Source organism: Hyposmocoma kahamanoa, unplaced genomic scaffold (genome assembly GCF_003589595.1).
Source record: "Hyposmocoma kahamanoa isolate Upper Pololo Valley unplaced genomic scaffold, ASM358959v1 94, whole genome shotgun sequence".
Classification (NCBI taxonomy): domain Eukaryota; kingdom Metazoa; phylum Arthropoda; class Insecta; order Lepidoptera; family Cosmopterigidae; genus Hyposmocoma; species Hyposmocoma kahamanoa.
The window spans coordinates 11,356,210-11,366,326 of NW_020654878.1; the positions used below are offsets into that span (position 1 = coordinate 11,356,210).

Sequence of the window (10,117 nt, forward strand, 5' to 3'; positions counted from 1 at the left end):
GATTTGCATACCTAAATACATATCCCCATTTACCAACATTGTTTTTGTCTTTAGTATTCAAATCTCCAACTTATATCTCTTTCTATGACCATAAATTACTCGCAGCTGTAAAACATTTGCATACTTCTCGTGACAAAAGCCAACCACAGAATCACTACAGAACCTTTCCAAAGCACCTCACAACGGCACATTTGCCTTACGTTATTCTAACTGGACTGTGACAAAAGCAAATATTTTTATGAAGATTTACCACAAAGAATTTACATAAATCGTACTCATACTCGCCTTATATAAAATAGTATTTGATGTTACGAGTGTGTCAAAGGAATAACTTAACCTAAAGAACTAAACTAAACCTAAAGAGCTTATTCACTATTTTTTTTATTTATTATACATGCTTATCGGTTTTCCCATATGTAGCAGTGACACAGTTGATTGAAATTATTGTCAAATTAATTTCGATAAGAACGTGAATGTTGTGGTAAAAGTCCAAAATTAGAAGCTGTTGAACAAAGGTTACTGACATAATACATACAATACATCAATAGATAGAAAAATCTCTAAGTGTTGTAATTTTACCATTAAACAGCACGTACGTGCTTTAGAGTACATAGAATAAAATCAAAGCCACAACAATAGTCATCATCATCCCAAATAACTGTTACAATTTGCCAGTACCAAAAAGTCTTTGTTCCAAAATAATGATACTTCGACAACTTCCTATTAAGATTATTCATAATAACCATCTCTCTTGAGTGACTCGTCGACTCAAACTACAAATTAAACAATGATCTTTAATTGGCAATCCGCTACTAACAAAATGAACTCGCCAAATATCGGCATTGGCAAAAAGATATTACCGTACGTTAGTCTCTGAACGGGGATTGATTCCATGTTACCGTTCTAGGAATAATTATATTTTTTGTTCATAGCAAGGCCGGTAGAGGACACGAAAGTAGTTAAGAGGCGGGCTAATAGCGGCTATTAGCAAATCGCTCTGAGAAATCGGCAACAATGGCCACGTCATAATCATTCCCTTATTCTAAGACTCATTCAATATGCTCTTTGCTTTTTATGCCAAAATGTGTGTCACTTTTTTTCCTCTCTCTTTTTCATTTCTAAATATACAGAGCAATCTGCCTAAATGGCCTAGCCTTAAGGCGAACGTGATTAAATTATCAGCTGTTAACTCCGTATGTTCGACAACTATCAAATCATTAGTGATTATCTCTATTTTTGCTTTGTAATAAATAAAACTTATGCATGTCGTAAAATGACACACTTTGCAACTCATTAAAATTTTTTTTTTCCATCATATTATTTTAGATTATATACTTATTATTTTAAGTGTAACTTGTAATTGGGGCCGCTAAACATCGCGATTTTGACGGGTTGTAATCTATCATTTAATAGCGGTCGCTTTTTTATTTAAATACGCAGATTCATTTGGGATCTTAACCGTTAGCATGATTTATGTTGGAAAATCAAATTAAATGTTACACTGCTAGATTCGGGCTGCTTCCAAGGAGTGCTCGGGCCACGCCACTCGGGTCCAATGCGGGTTGGTGACTACAAACGTGTTCGAAGTGTTATTTGATCGTCGACGTATATGTTACGTCGCGGTATTTTCCTTCACCATTAAAGCATGTGATAATTTAGTGAACTAAATGATTATCATATTATTAAACTGCCTCCGTAGCCGAACGGTTACCATGCCGGACTGCCACGCAGAGGCCCCAGGTTCGATTCCCGGGCCGGGAGAAATATTTGTATGGCCTACATTTATTTCTGTCGTGAGTTTGGGTGTAATTTGTGGTTGTCTATGTGTGTGTCCATGGCACCCGCGACACAGGGTTTTCCTAGTACGGGGCTATGTTGAGTGTGTGCGTTATTATTATATTATTATTATTATTATTATCTAGAATTACTGACAAATCTTGAATAGATTCCGAAATTCATTTCATTTCATTTTTTTGTAATACCAAGTTGTAGGACGTACAAGTTGTGCGCCTGGCGGTAAACGACACGCCTGTCCATAGCAGTTGCGGTGCTATTTAGAGTTTTAAAATCGAAAAGATCTGAGGGGCACTGCCACTGCGCTCATCACCTTGAGACATAATTGACAAGTCCCATGTGCCTTCACCCTTCAAAACCGGAACGCAAAAATGCTCACATTTCTGCTTGATAGCAAAAATAAACGAATTCTTTTACAGGCAGCTGTACTGCTACTAAATATAAAAATATTATTGTTAGTAGTAGCACTGTGTGAATTATGTTGAAAACCATATTCCCTCATACACCGTTCAAATCGAAATATATTATATCGTATTTTATCAGAGCGTGTGGTCAACCATATTTACTAATTAGTTAGTTCATTCAATTAACCTCATAGAGCTTTGAATCGTAAATAACTCGTTACGAATACTTTATATATCGTCGTCTAATCAAGTCAAGCCTACTTTAATGCAAAAATTTATGCCTAGCTGTTGCTTAACAACCACTATAACTTCTTCTCTAGACTTAAACATGGTGTGTAGTAAAATTTGATCGATTTAATTGTGTATATAGCTCTTTTGCTGAAGTAGACTTGTCCTAGAATTACAAAAATTTGTCTAAATATAAGACAAATTTTTGAGCATTTAACTCTTAAAATCACTCATTTATGGCTATTAACAAATTTCACAAACATTCGCATTAACAAGAATAAACGAAAATGTCTAAAAAGATGCAGCAATCTTGACGAACGGATAAAGATATGTCAGGAACGTAGCAAGTGGAAGCCTATGATACCGCTGTAGGCCACACGTTAATGAAGAAGCAATGGATAACGATCATTCCTTGATTACAAGTATAAGATGAAATAGAATTGGAATCTTGAAAGTAATTTGTGCTAACATTCTCATACTGCTTGCTATACACCTGATCATTAAACTATTTTGTTACACATAAATAAATAATAAAGGTAATTTTGTAATTTTAAAATTGTCTCTTGGGCCATTTTAATGTGAATAGTCATTCACTACGCTACGCAAGTATACGCCATCTGCAACCACATCGTCACGTCAGGAGTGATTGTGGTTTAATGCTTGCCTATTACTTTTAAAAACAAAAAATGTACAACCAACGTAACTGTAACACTCGCCTCACAATATTCACTCGTAATTGATGAAACATTTCCTTAGAGACGCTGCTGTTCCTCACCGAGACGCAGATCAGGTCCAGTCCTGACGCAGCGTACTCAGCTACTGGAGCACAGGTTCATACCTCGTGCCGGAGTATATGTGTACGTTCGCGATGACATCTGTGTCAAGCGTCTCAAGAACCTTGAGGCACCGAGTTTTTCTGTTTTGTGGCTTTTGGTTGACACAGGAGTTACACAAATAGTGTACAGCTGTGTCTACCGCTCGCACAGTGGAGATCAAGAGACGACCAAGTTGTTGACCAAGGACCAAAAGGTGGTCCCTGGCCAAAGCGGTCGAATCTAACTCTTGTCGCTCATCTTTGCCACCTCTGCTGAGGCCAGATAGCTTGCTGGCTCAAGCTGCAGAAGAGAAGACGAATGCCGGGAAGTGCGGGATGTACCAAGCACAAGTCCGGTCGTGCATGGAGTACTCAGCACTCCATGCACGACCAAGCAGGTGGCAGCCCACCTTTGGGATGGCTCTGCTACATACCAACTGGCCACTTTGGATTCAATTGACAACCGTGTCAAGAGGCATATAGGTGACTCGGAATTAGTGGAGGCGAAGCTGCAGAGCCTTGAACACCACCGTAAAGTTGCCTGCTCATCGGTATTTTATAGGATATATCACGGAGAGTATGCGATTGAATTACACGATTTAATTGCGCCTTCCCCTTTCCATCACCGGGGGACTAGGCGTAGGCTTGGGTTCTACCCCTATGTTGTGGATATTCCAAAGATTCGCACGAAGCGTTACACTTCCACATTTATATGGCGAACGGCTATGGAGTGGAATTCCCTGCCTGCAGACTTGTTCCCTGAACGTTATAACTTGGACCTTTTCAAGGCGAGAGTGAATAAGCATAATTTAGGTGTGTATGCTCCATTGTCGACCTCATCGTCACTTTCCATCAGGTGAGATGGAGGTCAAATGTGCACTTATAATCTATAAAAAAAAGAGTAATTTGTAATTATTCATTAATAAGCTGTAGACTCTAGACGATATCCCCTATCGTGTAAGTAGATCGGTCAGGATTGGGACCCCTCAATTGTCGAACGCTTAAAGCGCATCCATACTAAACTTGTATGCGTGCGACAATTGTATAAAATGATTTTATATTAAATCAACCTTAAAATGTCGACTCAGAATTGTTATCACGGTACATTTTTGGAATTCCTAACTTTGTCTTTTGTACCCTATTCTTCAATTTATTCCCTTCTAACATTATTATAACAGCTCGTATTTTCGGACAGAAATAAATATTATTATTATGTATTATAATTTTAATAGCAGTAGATTTCCTTGTGAAAGAGTACGTCCAGGGAAGTACTGCTACCTTATTTATTTCTGCCACCAAGCAGTAAAGTGAGCATTACTGCGTTCCGTTTTAGAAGGGTAAGGGTGCTGGTGAAATTACAGGCACATGAAACTTGTCACCTCTGTCTCAGGGTGATGAGTGCAGTGGCAGTATCCCTCAGATCGAATCCCTACGAGCGTTATAATATAGATCTTTGCGATTTAACGCTCTTGAGTAGCACTGTAACTAATTGTGGACAGGTAAGAAAACTTACACTTTTTGTAGTACAGAAATAAATGTTAGTGTTGTGTGGAATAATTTCAGTATGTATTATTAGTATTCGATAGATTGACTGCCTCCGTGGCCGAACGGTTATCATACTAGACTGCCACGTAGAGGTCCCGGGATTGATTCCCGGACCGAGAGAAATATTTGTAAGGCCTATATTTATTTCTCTCCTAAGTTTGGGTGTAATTTGTGGTTGTCCATGTGTGTGTCGATGGCACCCGCGATACAAGGTTTCCCTAGTGCGGGGCTATGAGTGTGCGTGTTCTTAGTTTAATGTATTTATTCAAAGCCAAATATATCTTTGTTTCACTGACACGAAAATTAGACTTGAAATCGTCATTTTAATAAAACTCTACTACTCATTCGTGTGGCAGATTCCCCTGAAAAGAATGACTAATAATTGCTCGCTCTAGAATGAGAGATTGCTCTTTGTAAATGAACACATTTATCATTTACAATGTTTATTTCAAACCTGAACTAAACTGCACCTGGAGCTAAACGGGTCCACTACCATTGATTTTTGTCATCCAATTACGCAGATGATGTATTGGTATAAAGTTTTTGTTTCACTGTAATTTTAAACCTCGTAAATGGCAAATTTTGAAAATGAACCGGAATGTTATTGTAGTAGCGTATACATAATTCCTTAAATGAATTTGTGACTTGTGAAGACAACTGTCAGGAATAGCCAATTATTTTTATTCTTCCTGTTAAGATTAAGTACATCATTCATAATTAGTATTCTTCTTTTTTAAGATACCCGGTGGTAAGCGACACGCCTGTCTATAGCAATTCCAGTGCCACTCAGAACTTTAAATCGCAAAGATCTTAGAGGTGCTGCCACTGCGTATGTCACTCTGAGACATAACTTGACAAGTCCCATGTGCCTGTATTTCACCCACACCCTTACCCTTGAAAACCGGGACGCAGTAATGCTCACGTTACTGCTTTGCGGCAGAATCAGGGTAGGTGGCAGTAGTTCCCTAGAGGAATTCTTTGACAAGAAGCCTACTGCTACTACGAAACATAAAAGCGCAATAACGTTAATGTCTTAACTTCTCTCTCAATACTTAGTAAGTAAGAATACTTAGTAAGTAAGCTATGTAATCAGAGATGGGCAAGCGCCTGGGTTTTACCCGGAACTTTGTTAACGCCGGATTTAAATCAGGTTAAAACCCATTAACGCCTGAAATCGAGGGTAAAAAAACTGTTTACAACTAATATTTGTTGTAAATCAGTTTTATTCATATGTAAATATCATATGGAATTTTACAAAATGTTTACTGGTTTTTGATCCAGGCGATTCTATTTGCCTTTATATTGAATCGATTCGCTTGAAAATCACATAAAAATGGATCGGAACAAAAAATCGTTAGTTTGTATGCCTTCAATCGATCTTCATAAAAATGGAAACGTAACGTTTACGAACATTATGGAAAATGAACAGGATTGAAAGGTGGGTGTCGTGTGGAGCTGCCTCGTTTTCATCTAAAAGAAGTTTTTACATAGAAATTTGTAATAAGTATACCAAATTCCGTATTCTCCGTTTCTGCCCACGATTTTGGGCAGAAATGGGTAAAAAACTGTGTAAAGCCCGGACTGGTTGATTGAGTTTTAACCCATCTCTGTACATAATGGATACGTCGTAGTTTTTTTGGGTTGCACCCTGTTTGCGTCACTTATTTTTTGTATCATATGGTTGCCTGGAAGAAAATGCTACTAAATAATGGGCCTCCCATTGTCCAATTCTTATTTACTATGTCTTATTCTGCGTTGTCAATGTAATTTTTAAAATGCTATAAAAATGGTTCATTACGCCTTTTTCAGGGTAGTAAAGAAGACAACCCGGAAAGTGAGAACGATAATGGAGAGGTGTTGGAGTTCCTTCGAGGCATCACCACAGACATATTTCAACGTTTCGCCTAGAACACCAACATTGTTCTTGTGCAAGGTGAACAGTAGACAATGGACTTATCTTCACGTGCTCTAGTTGTACATACTTTTCAAGTTGTGCTGGAGTCTCTTACAGGTTACATTGTTATCTGTTCACAAAGACTAAGTCATAGGCTAGTTCATAAACTAAGAACATTTTCGTATGAATTATGTTATTTAAAATAATATTAACAACAATTCGTGTAATGTCAACTAGCTTATTGATTAATTATATACGTCACCCTATTCCATATGTCCTAAAGGTGGTGATTGATATTTAAGCTATACTAATACATTTTATAACATTAACCAATGTAGCGTGTTGTAAACACAACAAAAAATGTAAATTTTAGAAATTATAAGAGGTGCTACCGGTCACAATTTTATCACATCCACCCGCTATTTTGAGATGCGTCAGATATAAGGACGTAGAATTGTTAAAAATATGTAGTCGCATAATACCTTATTGTAACCACATCAGCTATCCCTCCTATTGCCTCGAATTATGGTGTAATTTAGAAGTTAAGGATGTCTTCCAATGGTTTTTATTCTTTTCATTCCTATAGATCAAATATTTATTTAGTTTTTCTTTTAATTAATAGGCTGAAATATGAAAATAGTTAATTAATTTACATTACAGATACAGATATATTATACAAAATTATTTTAAAATAACCCAAATAATTGTTTTTTTTTTTTGCGGAAAAGTTGGTATTTCGTCTCTTAGTACTGTGAATCAAAACAATCTTCTGTAATTTTCCAAAAGTGCCAGGCAAAATTTTTGTTTATTTTAATGGCAAAAATGTCGAATTAAGTACTTTTATGTCGACAAAATAATTCTGTATAATACAATAAAACATTTTAGAATAGTTTCCTCGGTGACTGACATTAAGTACCCATGTACAATGTAATAATTCCTCACACAACACATAACGCAATTATGCGTAATGTGCGTAAGATTACGTGATTAGAATGATACAATTTTATTACCAGTGCATAGTGTAATCATTGTGTGAAGACAATTATGTGAGCTTTAGTTTACACTAATTAACGAAAGCCAGTAGCAGACTCGCGTATACTCACGCAACAAAAACAATGAGAAATTTAAACCACAACAATAAAGTAAATGTTATTTCTCTCAATGATCAACGCTTGTATGTGCACTAGACTCTTTAATTATACAAGACGCGGTTACACTCATCAGGCATTGTCACAAGTTATTTAGATATCCTCAGTGTGTCGATGATAGGTGTGAAATAGATTTTTTGTTTTTTTTAAAACATCAACGTGTCAGATGTGTAGTGTAATAAATTCATCGCTTATTATCATCATTGTGACATCATATTTGTATGAAGCGGTTAAAAGGCCCACCTGCGCTTCCCGAAGCGGCTCATTAGCAAACAATGATCGGGCGTTGGCGGCTACCGCAGCCCTCGCGAGGCGCGATCAATAAACCGGCGCAGCCGCAGATAAGCCGGGTACGCGGTCGCGCGCGCGCACCGTACATATGCCGCGGGCGACACATCCATAATCCCGTGACGTGTTGTGACAGCCAAGCTCGACCGCTTTTTATACCGTTTCATACTACATTTTTTAAGACAGTGCAACGACCTCGAACCGTTTTTTACGTATTATTTTCACATATAATTACATGTATAACCGAGCAACCGCTTAATTATCCGAAACCGCTGGCGAAGCATAAACCCGGAATCCCGATCAAAAACCTCCGGCGCCGCTTTTAAATTACGCTTCGTTAACCTTCTCCTAGGTTAATTACTGCTAACGCACACAAACATGCTTTGCATAGAATACAAGTAAGAGACTCCGTCTCTCTAAACGTTGATATTTTATCTTGCCTGAATAAACGTGTCATACTCTATAAAGATATTGAATTAAATCGCCAATTTATTATGTCAACTACAATACATACAATCTTTTTCACATTTAAACTAGTCAGTTTCCTTCAACTTTTAGGATTGACTTACGAGTATGTTCGTGATTCTGAGTCGATAAAGATGGTCTGCATTTACGTTTTGTGAATAAATAAATGGCAATGGAGTCTTCGATGGTATTTGTCTAAACGTATGTAATAGGCAGCTTGAAATGTATAAGAATTAGAGTCGTATGTATCCAAAAATTCGGATAAGTTTTCGAATTAATATAATATGTATAGGTTCGACTTAGTTTCTAGTTGAAATACAGTTAAATTTTATTTATCATAACAGGTGATGAGTGTTATACTCTACCCACAGGTAATCGACCGGCATTTTATAGCATATTAATTAAACATGACCTGATTTAAGATGTTCTGTAAGTTTTGTAGCCAATGTTTCTTTTAAGGTTGTGCTTTATAAAAGTAATAATAATACATATTATAACAGACGTTTGAAACTTATGAAACTTTTTTACTCATATAACACTACCAATTAACAAAAAAACAATGTTTCATGTATGTTCTTATTCCTGTGTTTCAACAAAAAGTGTGCCTTTTATTGTTATTAGTCACTGTAAGTACTTAGGGACAAGATTTCTTTGCCGACAGAGAAATATACACAAAGTTTGTACCTACTTTTACTCCTCAACCTGTCGTGTTTTGTACTCAATGTATATTAAAAAATAGCCTTTGATAGTCGTTTTTGCTAGAGTTAAACTTAGAATAGATTAATATTATGTAGCTTTACAAAGACTGTTGTCATTAATTTTAAATAATGTTTACATCACAGATACGGTCAAGTTTAGTATAACATCTGATGTTTTCATGGAACGTTCTATGACCTCCGCATGTGAAATTCTTGTGTGTTTTTAAATTTTAAATCTCCGATCAGTTGCTCTAAGTGTTACATACACGATAATGAAGCATAATGTAATATAACATTTCGTCACTTCACGTCGTTAAGTACAGTTAGGGCGTTTTCACACAAGTATGACAAAATTCCGCACATGTATTTAAGTTTAGACACGTGCGAAAATGCCCTTAGTCAGGCTGTATTAAAGTGGCTTTGAAGTAAAATTGTATACTCTATAATACTTGAATATTTTTGTATGAATTGTATTATAAATTGTATAGTACAAGTTTATAATTGTTTGTAAATGTTACGCCAATTCTTCGGCCACATTGTGTAGTTTAAGATATACCTACTTTCGCCACTTTTATTCTGCGACTTGTATATTCAATGGAAATAAATAAGTATTATTATGTGCTAGTTTCATTTTTTCCTCGTGTTTTTTGCGCGTGAGTAGTTGATTGTTCAGTTCTAGTATATGATTAAGTTCGCGCACTCATTGAGATGTTGTCAAATTAAGATTCATTTGGCGAGAGTCCCGTTAGGTGTGATTTATTCAGGTGAAGCTATTAACGCGGGTTATTGCGAGAATTGCTGGTCATCACCCATTGACCCAGTGTTTGTCCAATTACACG

The 10,117-nt window shown here is 36.6% G+C and overlaps 1 protein-coding gene across 3 annotated transcripts in view; it reads left to right on the top strand.

The window, feature by feature from the left end:
- The window catches only part of LOC113237907 (autophagy-related protein 16-1), a 224,122-nt gene extending 214,314 nt beyond the window's left edge, over positions 1-9,808 (top strand). For all 3 annotated transcript variants that reach the window (XM_026474621.1, XM_026474622.1, XM_026474623.1), the window contains one exon: positions 6,595-9,808. The gene's annotated coding sequence lies outside the window, so the exon portion shown is untranslated. The remainder of the gene's footprint in view (positions 1-6,594) is intronic.
- The last annotated feature ends 309 nt before the right edge of the window (positions 9,809-10,117 follow it).